The following is a 13,380-nucleotide window of genomic DNA, read 5'->3' on the forward strand; positions in this document are numbered from 1 at the left end:
AGACAATTGAAGGCGAGGTACACACAGCAGGGTGCTGGGGCATTGCAGCAAAGTTTCCCACAGAGTCCCTCCAGACAGGGTTCAAATCATCTTTGCCAAACTATTGGAGTCAGTTGAAAATGGCACAGCCAGTTGTAGTGAAGGCATTTAGGCCCCGCCCCCATTTGAACCAACCTCCAACTAGGACCTGGCGCCTCTGTAGTGGCAATGGTTCGATAGATTAGAGGAACCAACTTCTAAGGGTTGCAGCACAACGAAAAGAAGTGAAATGGGGGGGGGGGGGGGTGCGGGGGTTGTAATTAAGTTGCTACTATTTGCACACATGAGATGACCTAGATTGGCACAGAAGAAGCCTCCTATAAATCTGGCAAGAACTGAACAGAGGGTTTTCTGCACCAGTAAGCTTTCCGAGGAAGTTGTGATTCCAGCGACGGAAAGAAATGTGTGTTTTCACAGGCGGACAGAGCCAAAGCTTTTCTCAATTTTAGATTCGTCTCTGGACCGATCACCGTTGTAGAGTATGGAGAAAAAGACCGCTGAGAGCCCACACGAGTTTGGGAGGCTTGAATGACTCAGATGAAAGCAAGCGGTGGGGGCGGATGGGTGGGTTCATCCTTGCAGGGGGAGTTGGACTATGCTATATTGCTATATATTTGATGAGAATGTGTACCTAGTTAATTGTCTTTTTTCCTTACTGGACCGCGTTGTTAGTGATTTGTTGACAATAATATGAGAACGCTGAAATATTTGAAGTAACAATTGGGGTATTTGAATGCAAATTCGCAATACTAAAATTAACTCTAAAAGATTGATAAATTTAAAATCTTCCTTCTCTGTTTTATGACAGTAACGGAACTTGTAAAATCTTAGTTTGGGAAATTTAACTGCACTTTCATCATATCTGTTAGTATTATCATTCTGTTTTAATCTGGTTATGTGCTGTAATTGCTAAGTGAGATCTGGTCCAGCTGTAAGGAAGAGTGTTTCTCAATTTAATGGCAAGAAGCAGAAATTGCATACTTAAGCATTGGTAAATGCACTAGGTTTCGCCTATGTGATGAATAATAAGCTGTTTTTTTGCTGTAAGTTTTAGCATGGTGAGCAGTTGTGCAGTGTAAGTTATTGAAAGTCTGTTAAGTTGTTAGGACTCATTTATTGAGAATGGCAGTGCTTTCTTGCAAACTGTGTTCATGGAATCACACATTTGCCATAATCCAGTTATAGAAGAAAGTGCTGCTGTGCACTGACACGCGTGCCATGCTAGATAAGCAATTATGTCCAATTGTCTCCATGGTGATGGATAAAAGAACAATTTGCTGAACGTTTAAAGGAATAAAGAAGTTTTCAATTAGTTTGTGTCACACACTTGACTCAGCCTGAGCTGTTGATTATGGTGAATGCGCTGTGCAGGGGAGATTAAGTGTCCATGTACGGTATCTGCTGCTATTCAAAAAGCCAAAAGGAGAACGTGACCACGGAACCCTGTGACTTGTAGACCACAAACATGCATCTAACATAACAGATGTCCATGTGACTCCAATACCCAGCATGCATCTTGTTTTAAACAGTGCTTATTGTACTTACACCACACACTTTTATTTAAGGAGGAAACACAAAAAAAAGTCAAGCCCAACTCAAATGTGTAAACCAAACGCTGTAATTGAAGAACCTTAAATAATACAAATTTAAGGTTAATAAGCCACCCCCCCATGCTCCCACTTAAACGGCCCACCAACATGTGGCTGTGCAAGAAAACCAGTACTTGCTACTGTTGGTCAAAACAGCAGTAAACAAATCAAGGCAAGGAAATGTAATGGGGGCAGCAAGGGGAGCAAGACAGGGGGACCTGTATTCCAAGCTCGATGGTTAATCAGTACATGGGTTCAGACATTGATCCACCCTTAAAAAATATCCAAAACGTTCAGGTCTTGTCAGGATTGGGTAAAACTCTAAAACCGGAAGTCTTGTCATTAAAAACAGGAAGTCTAGCCTAAAGAAGAAGCTGGATCCGGATCAGAGACATGAAGACTTTAATAAAGGAGATTTGACCTTCCCCTAAACTAAGTGAGAGAAAGAGAAACGTCACCATCTTAAAAACAGCCCTGGCAAAGTACCTCAAGTGTAAGGTAACAAGTTCATCCGCACTCCACTGATTATTTCCGCATTAAAGGACATTGAGCTCTTATTGTCCTGTGGCTAGTCTGCAACATTTAGACTGTCCAAGATTTAGCTTGGATCACTCTCCATCCTTGATAGGCTGTGGCAAGTGGCAAACACGTAAAGACAAGTACCAAAATGTAAGATAATATGACCTGAACATGTCTCCTGATGATGAGCTTATTCACAGATCTGAATGGCGGGGCTTTCCACCAGCATACCACATTACCTTTGAGCCACAGAAAACAGCTTAGCCGACATTTAAACTGGGGAGCATCTTAACAGCCCATGAATCTGACAGGCAATTGTGTGCTTTTTTTAGACACCGGGGACCGTATCCCCCCCAGGGCTTTTTTTTTTTTTTTTTTTTTTTTATGTGAGGAGATCCTGTTATTGTCCTGGGGATCCCATCCCCCAGGGCTGCATATATTTTAAATGGAAGGGGAACTGTGCCCACTCCCTCCTCTCCAGAGCCATATCCGGCCTGCGGATCCCATCCTGCGTGGCCCGCATCAAGTAAAGGTTGTTTCCTTGATACCCACCCAGGGCACCCACCATGCAGACTTTGGGGAGGGGGGGTCGGGCAGAGGTCCTGGGCCCCCCCTGGTCCCATTGGGCTCCCTGCATGCTGCGTTAGTTGGCATTGCTCCCACCTGGAGGGAGCAGCTATTTATGCTGGTCCCTTTTGGATGGAAGAAATATCTTGAGGGAAAACGATCAGAAGTTTGCTCCCAGCTGGCAGAAGCCTCTTCAAAGCTCCTGCCCACAGGGAGCAGACTTTATGTTCGCTTCCGTTTGGTAGGAGTTTTAAAAATGCTCCCGCCAGTTGGGAGCAAACAGGCGTTTCTCTGCCTGCACTGGTGCAGACAGGGAAACTGCTGTGTCCTGGGGGTGAGCTCCCCGGACACAGCATGTGAGCCAGACATGGGGATCCCCAGGGCCGTTAATGGCTCAGGTAGGGGGGCCGCTCAGCCAACCTCCACTTAAAAATACTTTGGGCCCCTGGGATAGGGTCTTCTGGGCCTAAAATGGCCTAGATAGGGGAGCCTCGTGCCTCTGGGACCCCACCGCCAGACCTAGTTGGTCAGGAAATCCCTACCCTGCCCTCTTATGTATTTTTGTACGTTTGTTTAGGACTCTGGGCTGAGTCTAAAGGCCTAAGATGGCTGCCACCACTTCTAATTGAAGTGGTGGCAGTCATTCAGATCTCAGTTTGAGAGCTGTCGGCTCTGTGGCGTGATATAAATCTATATATATCTTAATTTCTCCAGAACTACTGAACAGATTTATTCCAAAACACAAAAAGCACTCTTTCTGGACCAAGATCTATTTTATTTAGACATTACATACTTGCCAACATGGCCTGTCCAAACCTACTGTACAGTAAGTCCGTCGCCCACCCTCCATGATGCCGGCATATAGTATTAGAAGCCAATTCGCCCTTCCTACTGCAAACAATATTCTCATATTCTCTATTTAGCGAATACATATGTGCGTTAGTGTGTTAGGGGGCCAGGGGATTCATGGTCCTCCATTAAATTCTGGTATCTCTGTGTCGAGAAGTAAGTCTAGAATGTATCCATGCCAATACAATACCCCTGTTGCGTGCCACGCTCTGCCATATCTTTGTGTGTTTCTTTAAGCACCCCCTTGTTCGAAACACCGCCACTTCCATGCTCATACAGGTATCCATTCCTAACTTCCATGTGCCTATTGTGGGCGGGGACGCATCCAGCCATAGCCTTGCGATATCCCGTTTGGCCCGGGTTAAGTCCAGGAAGAGTAAATGCCTCTCAAGATCCCGCTTTCTGATGAATTTGGTGGAAATCCATTTAGAAGTTTGGGCTGTAGTGGTGTCTCAAGTTCCTATGGAAAAAGAATGGGGAAAACGCGTATTGGGATGTCCTGTTTTTCTTGGCCCCCGTTTGAATGATCACCCCAAACATTTCCATATGCAAATGTGAAAAGCACTTTTTTGGTAAGTTTTGTAGAGATTCGTTAAACAGGGCCAAACTTACTAGCTTAACAAAAAATGCATTTCCTATGGAAACACAATCCTAGCTTTAACTACCTAGTGGCAACTGCCACTGTGTGTGTATGTGTGCATGTGTGTGTATGTATTTACACTGGCATACTGGAGGTCACCAGCCTGTATCTTCATGAGAATTTCCAAAAAGTGGGTCTTATTGTGCATGGGCAGTTTTAGGTTGATCCGTCAAGCAGAGGCTGAGAAAAGGCGGGGGGGGGGGGGAGAAGAAGTGCGTTCTCCATAGAGATTTTGAAAGCGACCAGCCCGAAAGAGTGCTTGTTATTTGGTGTAAATCCATTAAGCAGTTTTAGTTATTAAAAGAAAACCACATTTGTATATGTATATATATATATATATTTTGAATCCGTAGCTTGCTGCGAGAGCAGCCCCCAGGCCTGCAACGTTGGTGCTGTCAGTGGCGGCAGCGGCCACTAAGATACGATCCAAATCTTAGGTTCCAGAGAATTCAGGAATAAGAAACAGCACACCAGGAAACGGCACAAAAACTTTATTGTGCACTAACTTTCGAAGGACGACGCGTTTCGGCGTTTGCCTTTGTCAAGTAACTTCCTGTATGCCCATCGGCCATAGAAATACGAACACAACATTCATGAACATAAAGAAAATACTTCAAAAATACATTGTTTCGCAACCATGATTGACACATCAATTCATTAAATCGAGTGAATAATTCAAAAACTATAATGAGTATGAATGTGTTAATTTCAAAGACAATTGTCTATGGAACATATGTAATTATCGTGCTTTAGAATTTGAAAAAATAAATTTGGTTCAAAATACATGAACAATAAAGTTATATTGAATCAATCAATTTAGCACATTTTTACTTTCTGGCATGCTAGAGATCCCACAAACAAATTTATGTGGGCTGCCAGAATTCAATCGATGGGGGTAATCACTCTCCCTGTTCTAAAAAGACATGCTAATCATATGACGAATTCATACTTCTGAGTTAGAAATAACAGTAATAATATACGATATAGTGCCTAATCAAAGGAAGAAAGAAAGAGGTTGCGCATTTTAGTGAAATAATAACTATCCTTCACTGGCACTCAATTACGGAGTAAGCATTACGCGCAATTGCGCAGGTCCTCTGACAAGTCAGAGGATGAAAGTGAATTGACTTAGCTCATATCTTTATTGATAATCCTATTATCATGATATGCAACCAGGGTTATACTGGAGCCTATAAATGAGATAAGTGAGTCGTGTACTTTCTTATTATCAAATCAAATATGTGATGGGCAAGAAACGGAAGTATCCTATGGTGAAAGTTGGAGATTGGGGAGTGAAGGGAAAGTGGTGTATATAAAATAAGTGATGGATAAGGGATATGAGAGGCACAAGGGAGGCTCATGGATATATCCAAAAGCAACCGCTGATACGGACAATGTATATATACCATCCCAAATGAGGAAAAAATGTCTCAACCTGAGTGCAACAAAATCCCTATCTTAATAAAAGTGCAATAAAAGGTGAAAGAAATAAGACTACGGTAATTCAGACTTAAAATCCCAACAGAAATGTTGGGAGTGCTCATGTTTGTCTTGGGACCATGTGGCAGAAATCAGATTGTCTACGAGGCCATAAAATGATCAACTACAAGCCTATATGAGTTGCCAGTTCCTCCCCACTGTTAAGTCCTTTCGGGATCTTAGAATCCAGATCAATAATGAATCTGGATTCAAGTATTCTTAGGTCTTTCTCCCGGTCCCCACCTCGAATATGTTTGGGGATTCTTTCCACTCCAAAGAAACGCAGGCTACTGTTATCACTGTTGTGGAGTTCAGTGTAGTGACGGGCTACCGGATAATTATGATCACGGTTTGTGATTGCACGTAAATGCTGCAAAATTCTCAGTTTGAGTGGCAATTTTGTACTGCCCACATACCTGAGGCCACAAGGGCATTCAAGTATGTAGACAGTGAAATCGCTATTGCAGTTAATTTGCTGTTTTATAGGCCGTCGGTGGTTAGTGCCTACACTGTATTCTTTGCAGTTGACGCCATTGCGATCTGCCTTGCACATCCCGCAGGTGGTGAAGCCGTTAGGCCTTGCGAGCCAGTGTGGTTGCGTGGTCTCATCACGGTAGCTATGCACCAATGTGTCCTTTAGTGATCTCGCTTTTCTGTATGTGATAAGCGGTCTGGTGCCTATTGATTCACCAATGATGGGGTCTGCTCTTAATAGGTTCCAGTGTTTTTTCATGATTCTGTCAAGGGTCCATGCTCCCCTACTGAACTTGGTTATCATTCTGGGGATAATTCTCTGATTGGTGTCAGTGTTGATTCTTTTAATTGAACTCAGTGAGGGTTTAAAGAGTATGTCACGCTGATTAAGATCTTTGACTTTATTTTGAGCTCTTTTTAGAGTATCGTCTTTATACCCTCTAACCCTGAAACGTGTAAGCATGGTTTTCTGTTCATTCATGAAGTCCCCATTTGTGCTGCAAGCACGACGTGCTCTAAGAAGCTCACCATAAGGTATGCTTTGTTTGAGGGGGACTGGATGATGACTTGCAGCGTGTAGGAGTGTGTTACCTGCGGTTTGTTTTCTAAAGAGACGTGTTGTTATTTTATTCTCTTTAATTTCAACTGCAATGTCCAGGAACTCACAGTAGGTCGGGCTGATCTTGTGAGTAAACTTAAGATTTAGGTCATTGATCCCCAATTTGTCAATGAACTCATTGGCAAGCTGTTGGGGGCCATTCCAAATTAGGAACAGGTCGTCTATATACCTGATCCATATAAGTACATGGTCGGTATACATTTTCCATTCATCAGTCCACACTATCTGTTCTTCCCACCAACCTAGGAACAGATTCGCTAGGCTGGGGGCAAAACAAGTCCCCATCGCAGTACCTGACCGCTGGCGATACACAGATTTTTCGAAGAGAAAAATATTTTGTTGAAGACAGAACAACATCATAGTCTCCAGCATTTTGTTATGTTCATAGAGGTCTATATGTCTGCTCTTTAAAAAGTGCATGCAGGCTTCTACCCCTTTGTGTTGGTCTATGCAAGTATACAGCGAGCAGACATCAAGACTGATCATAGTATAGGTGTCTTCCCATTGTATGTCATGAAGTTGTCGTAGGAAGTCTGAGCTATCCTTACAGTATGATGCTAAATTGAGAACATATTTGGACAAGAAGGAGTCCAAGAAAATAGATGTGTTTTCAAGGAGTCCACCATTTGATGAGACAATAGGACGCCCTGGTGGTAAAGTGGCGTGCTTATGAATTTTGGGTAAAAAATATATACATGGTATTCGTGGCTTATCAGTTCTTAAAAAACTATATTCGTCAGTGTCGATAAGACCCTGAAAGTACCAATCACTTAACAATCTATGGTAATGTTGGATAGTTTCCTTATATTGTGCCCAATCAATAAGTTCATAGCAGCTTGCATCTGAAAGCTGTCTCATTGCTTCAGATCTATAATGCTCCATGTCCATCACAACGACATTGCCTCCTTTATCCGAGGGCTTAATTATGATTCGGGTGTCAGATTCCAAGGTTTTAATAGCTTCCCGCTGTGTTTTTGAAAGATTGTCCCATTTGGATTTATGGAATGACTTTCGTGATTTCTTGAGTTCAAGAATGACTGCTGAGTTGTAAGCTTCAATGTTGTCAAAAGGCACATTAGGGTTGAATTTAGATTTCCTTTTGAGACCACTATGGGTATGTTGTATGCTGGTAGTTCCACATATTTGTAGCAACGAATTCTCACTGCTGCAATTCTCTTCAGTTTCTAGATCATGCATGATTCTGAGTAATTCCATATCTTGTATTTGTAAGTTACATGTTTCTGGATCATTTAAGTTCGTTGTTGTATCTCTGGATTTAGATTTTGAACGTGTCTCGAACATTTTCATCAATTTTAATTTCCGGATGAATAGGAATAGATCAATTCTAGTGTCCATGTAATTCAAATTGTTGCTTGGACAGAAGGATAGGCCCAGTTGTAAAACTGAGATTTCAACGTTGCTCAGACTCCTAGTAGATAAGTTGATAACTGTTTGATTGATTGTTTGATCTTGAAATTTTGAGTTAGAGATCTGAAATTGTTTTGATCTTCTCTTACTTAATCTTTTTCTTTTGTGGTCCCTCGTCCTCTTCCTCTTCTTTGCCCTCTTCCTCTTGTCTGTCCTCTCGTTTGGGGCTTGTTCACTTGAGTTTGGTCTTTTTTCTGCTTTAGAATCTGGAACTCGTGTAAGAAGGTGAGAGGACGTGTGGCTAAAGGGACAGCTGTGCTAGGAGTTTCTGAGTCGGTGCTGATATCAGAGCTGGAGCCTGTTGACAATAGTTCGGTTGCGCGTTCAGTGGTGGTGGCTCTTAGGTTTCTTTGGGCCCAGTCGTACTTCTTTGCATACGTTAGAATACGTCCCTCAGCGTAGTCACGCTTATCCCTGAGGAATTTGCGTTGTTTCTTTAATTTGATTGAATCCTCGTATTCCTTGAGTTGAATTACCGTAGTCTTATTTCTTTCACCTTTTATTGCACTTTTATTAAGATAGGGATTTTGTTGCACTCAGGTTGAGACATTTTTTCCTCATTTGGGATGGTATATATACATTGTCCGTATCAGCGGTTGCTTTTGGATATATCCATGAGCCTCCCTTGTGCCTCTCATATCCCTTATCCATCACTTATTTTATATACACCACTTTCCCTTCACTCCCCAATCTCCAACTTTCACCATAGGATACTTCCGTTTCTTGCCCATCACATATTTGATTTGATAATAAGAAAGTACACGACTCACTTATCTCATTTATAGGCTCCAGTATAACCCTGGTTGCATATCATGATAATAGGATTATCAATAAAGATATGAGCTAAGTCAATTCACTTTCATCCTCTGACTTGTCAGAGGACCTGCGCAATTGCGCGTAATGCTTACTCCGTAATTGAGTGCCAGTGAAGGATAGTTATTATTTCACTAAAATGCGCAACCTCTTTCTTTCTTCCTTTGATTAGGCACTATATCGTATATTATTACTGTTATTTCTAACTCAGAAGTATGAATTCGTCATATGATTAGCATGTCTTTTTAGAACAGGGAGAGTGATTACCCCCATCGATTGAATTCTGGCAGCCCACATAAATTTGTTTGTGGGATCTCTAGCATGCCAGAAAGTAAAAATGTGCTAAATTGATTGATTCAATATAACTTTATTGTTCATGTATTTTGAACCAAATTTATTTTTTCAAATTCTAAAGCACGATAATTACATATGTTCCATAGACAATTGTCTTTGAAATTAACACATTCATACTCATTATAGTTTTTGAATTATTCACTCGATTTAATGAATTGATGTGTCAATCATGGTTGCGAAACAATGTATTTTTGAAGTATTTTCTTTATGTTCATGAATGTTGTGTTCGTATTTCTATGGCCGATGGGCATACAGGAAGTTACTTGACAAAGGCAAACGCCGAAACGCGTCGTCCTTCGAAAGTTAGTGCACAATAAAGTTTTTGTGCCGTTTCCTGGTGTGCTGTTTCTTATTCCTGAATTCTCTGGAACCTAAGATTTGGATCATATATATATATATATATATATGGACGTGACCCCTCCGCGAGTCCTCCTGATCTTGTGCAGAGATCTGAATGGCTGCCAACACTTCAGCCAGCAAGGAAGTGTTGGCAGTCATCTTGAGACTCCCCCTTAGCCGAGAACCCAAATAAAAACGTAAAAATAAAGAAATGAGTGTCGGGTAGGAATACCCTAACCCCCTAGCCCTGGTGCCCCTTAGGAACTCCACCACAGCCAAAAAGCATTTTTTTAAATGTATTTTTGCTGAAAAATCACAATGGGGTTTTGAATTTGTGGCAAAAATAAAAAGTCTCCTGCGCTTGTTTACTGTATAGCCCCTGGGTGGGCCAGGTCCCAGGGGCAGATTTCTGTATTGAAATAGAGGGGCACACAGGGGCCACCCTCCTTGGACTCATTTGAGCCCCGGGGACCTCCACCTCCCTGTGTGGCCCATTCATACTATAGAAGGGTGGGTGGCGGCCCCTCTTCTGGAGCCATTATTGTCCCTGCGGAACGCCACCCCCCGTGTTTGCTCTCCCTTGGCAGGAGCTGTGACAGCTCCCGCCAAGTGAGAGCACACGACTCAACTGTTACCGCTTGCTGGGAGCGGAGTATTTTTACATGGGCAGGGAAACATGAAAGATTGCTCCAGCATGCTGGGCGCCGCAGATATTGCAGCTCCCTGCGTGCAGGAGCAATACTGGCTCCTGTTGGAGGCAGGGAGCGGATGCCCCAGCGGTCCCCATCAAAGCATATTAGGTGTCCTGGGTGGGGCCAGGGCACCCAGGTAGATGTGGCCTGGCCTCAGCGCAGCCCTCCTCCTCCATTGAATTTTGCCCATGCCTCAAGTGATGGGGTCCATAGGGCCAAAATCGGGCTGGGGAGGGTGTATGCACTCCCCCTATTAAGTTTTAAGCGGGCCGTTCTGATCCTAATGCTCATTTCACAGAAATTAAACCGCTACAGGGAGTACTTACAGATATAAACGTAGCAGTTGTCCCATTTGGTTCTCCACTTTTGTTAAGGACAAATGGTCCTAACTCCTGAGCTCGGTGAAGGCAAGGCAAGTGTGTTTTCTAGGCAATTCTACATTGAAAGACGATCTGAAATGCTTTGTACAAGTGAATGCTCCGTAGAGGTGAATGCATCGTTGATCTATTGGAATGCAATCTGTAGTGACAAAGACCCCACTTGTCACAGTCCTTACCTGGTGGGGGCAGAGTCCATGGTTCTCCCTTTAAATCACCCTAAGTATTCAAATGTACTTGAAAGCTTTGCCTTTTTGGCCACCCCCACCTTAGCTGTATGCTAAGGTCTTCCTGCCCTTTGCCAGGATGATGGACAGCTTAACAAGCCCCCACGCATTTCCTGCTGATTTTAGTGAGGCGTACTTGATGTGGAGGAATATCATGACATTTCTACCAAACAAAGAAGCACTTGCTTCATTTGGTTAAGAAGAAAGACCCTTGTTTGGTGGAGATTTTAATAGGAGGATTCATTTTATCACATATTTTTGGATAAAGACGCACCAGGAACAATCGCATTCCCAAAACACACATAGAATCACTGATCACATTTCCTCGTGCTTAGTTATGCAGCGAAGTGTAGAATACTGCTGAACATTTACCCAAGGAGGTAACGCTTAGTAATTTACCACCAGTAGAAAGTACTCCACTTGGGTAGATGTTGTATGCAAAACTGTGGACTCTTGTTGGATAAAGGGGCAGTTGTGGTTCCGTTGTGGCCCAGTCGCGCACACAGCGACTGACACACCCACACAGACCTTTTCCCACCCACCCACCCACTCACACACCCACTAAGACAGTGATACACCCACTCACAGACCTACTGAACACCCACACAAGCTTATAGACACACTCAGGCCCTCATGCACCCACTCATGGAACAACTCTGAGACATACACCCACTCACAGACCTGTTCATACACATACACCCACTCCTACCTTCTCACAGCCACACTCCGACTCGAGCACTGGCTCACAGGCCCACTCAGACACACGCACCCACCCACTCACTCAGACCCACTAACAGACTCATTCAGGCAATCATGCACTCTGACTGACTTGCACACTCATGGAGACACTCTGAGTCCCACTCAGACACCCTCACAGCCCCATTCGGACACATACACCCTCTGAGACACTCATGCACCCACCCACAGACCCACTCAGATGCTCACACACCCAGTCATAGACCCTTACAGCCATTCACACACCCACTCACTGACCTACACAGTCCCTCACTTACACGCTCAAAGGTTACAGGTTACAGTTAGGAAATAAAATGTAATAAACCTTAGAAATCCACTGAAAAAAACAAAGGTTACAAGGACGTTATTGTTGGGATCAGATTTCACATGTACAAAACCATAGAAATTAAGCAGTTCTAGTTACTTGAGCTAACTATAACTTACGCCCCCACAATGCACTGCTGATGACCTCACATATTACAACATTCATGACCTGGTCAGTGACATTGCTGACGACCTCTCAAATGACACCATTGATGACCTCGCTGATTATATAAAATCCACAGAACCACTCACACAACTACTCACCCCCCACATAACTACTCACACACCCACTTGCACTCCCATACAACTGTTCGCACCCATTGACTCATCCATAGAGCCAAACACACATTCATTCACTCACCCATTCAGCCACTCAATCACACACCTATTCACACATAACTCACGCCACATACAGTCACTCACACAGCCACTCATTAACCCACCCATACAGCCACTCACTCATACAACTACCCATTTACCCACTCACACACCCACACAATGACTTGTATACCCTTTCACACATTGATGGAAGCACTCGCACAACCACTCACCCATACAGCCACTCACACACCCACTCCGTTAACCAAACACCCTTTCAAACAACTACTCACTCACCCATACAGACGCTTAAACACCGTCACTCACCCATACAGCCACTCACACACCAATACAGTTAAGATATGTTGTGTATGATGAGGTCATATAGTATAGCTTGTTTACCTATTTTTGTTTCCTGTTTCATATCCTTACATTCGTTCTTATATGCTAACTGATTTTTCTTTCATTGAAATAATCTTAGTTTATGATCATTATTTAATAATCCAGGTAATTTTATTCTTGCTGTGTTATTTTATTGCTTTTCCTTTTCACCAGAGTCCAGTAACAGTATGTGTCTACTCCGCTGCAGTGTAAAGTTTGTCAAAATGTGATTTTGTTATTTTTTTAGTGAAAAATGGCTTATGAAAGAATGAGAGGAAGATTAATTATGCCTCCAACAATGAGTTACTTCCAGAAAATATATATTCACGAAAAGTATCTCCTGTGTGGATGAGAGCTCTGTGATGTGAACACCCATTTAAAAAAAATAATAGAATATGCCACCATGCATTGAAGTGATGATCTTGTGCCACTGCTTAGCCAACTATTGAGCTTCTTGTAATACTAGAGACTTATTCCACGAACTCATTAGTTTTGACTTTCAGCTTGTGCAGTTGTGTATTTTTAGTGTTTTGTTTTCTTTTCATTTTTACAGTTGAGCTGTTGCAGTGTTTTGAGCAAGTACAACTTGGTGAAAAGACATAAGTTGATAATGAAAA

The 13,380-nt window shown here is 42.8% G+C and overlaps 1 protein-coding gene across 1 annotated transcript in view; it reads left to right on the forward strand.

Moving 5' to 3' along the window:
- SLC7A6 (solute carrier family 7 member 6) overlaps window positions 1–13,380 on the forward strand; it is a 310,477-nt gene that overhangs the window by 36,457 nt on the left and 260,640 nt on the right. The gene's annotated exons all lie outside the window — the stretch shown is intronic.

The sequence above is a fragment of the Triturus cristatus genome, chromosome 12 (assembly GCF_964204655.1).
Source record: "Triturus cristatus chromosome 12, aTriCri1.1, whole genome shotgun sequence".
Taxonomy (NCBI): Eukaryota; Metazoa; Chordata; class Amphibia; order Caudata; family Salamandridae; genus Triturus; species Triturus cristatus.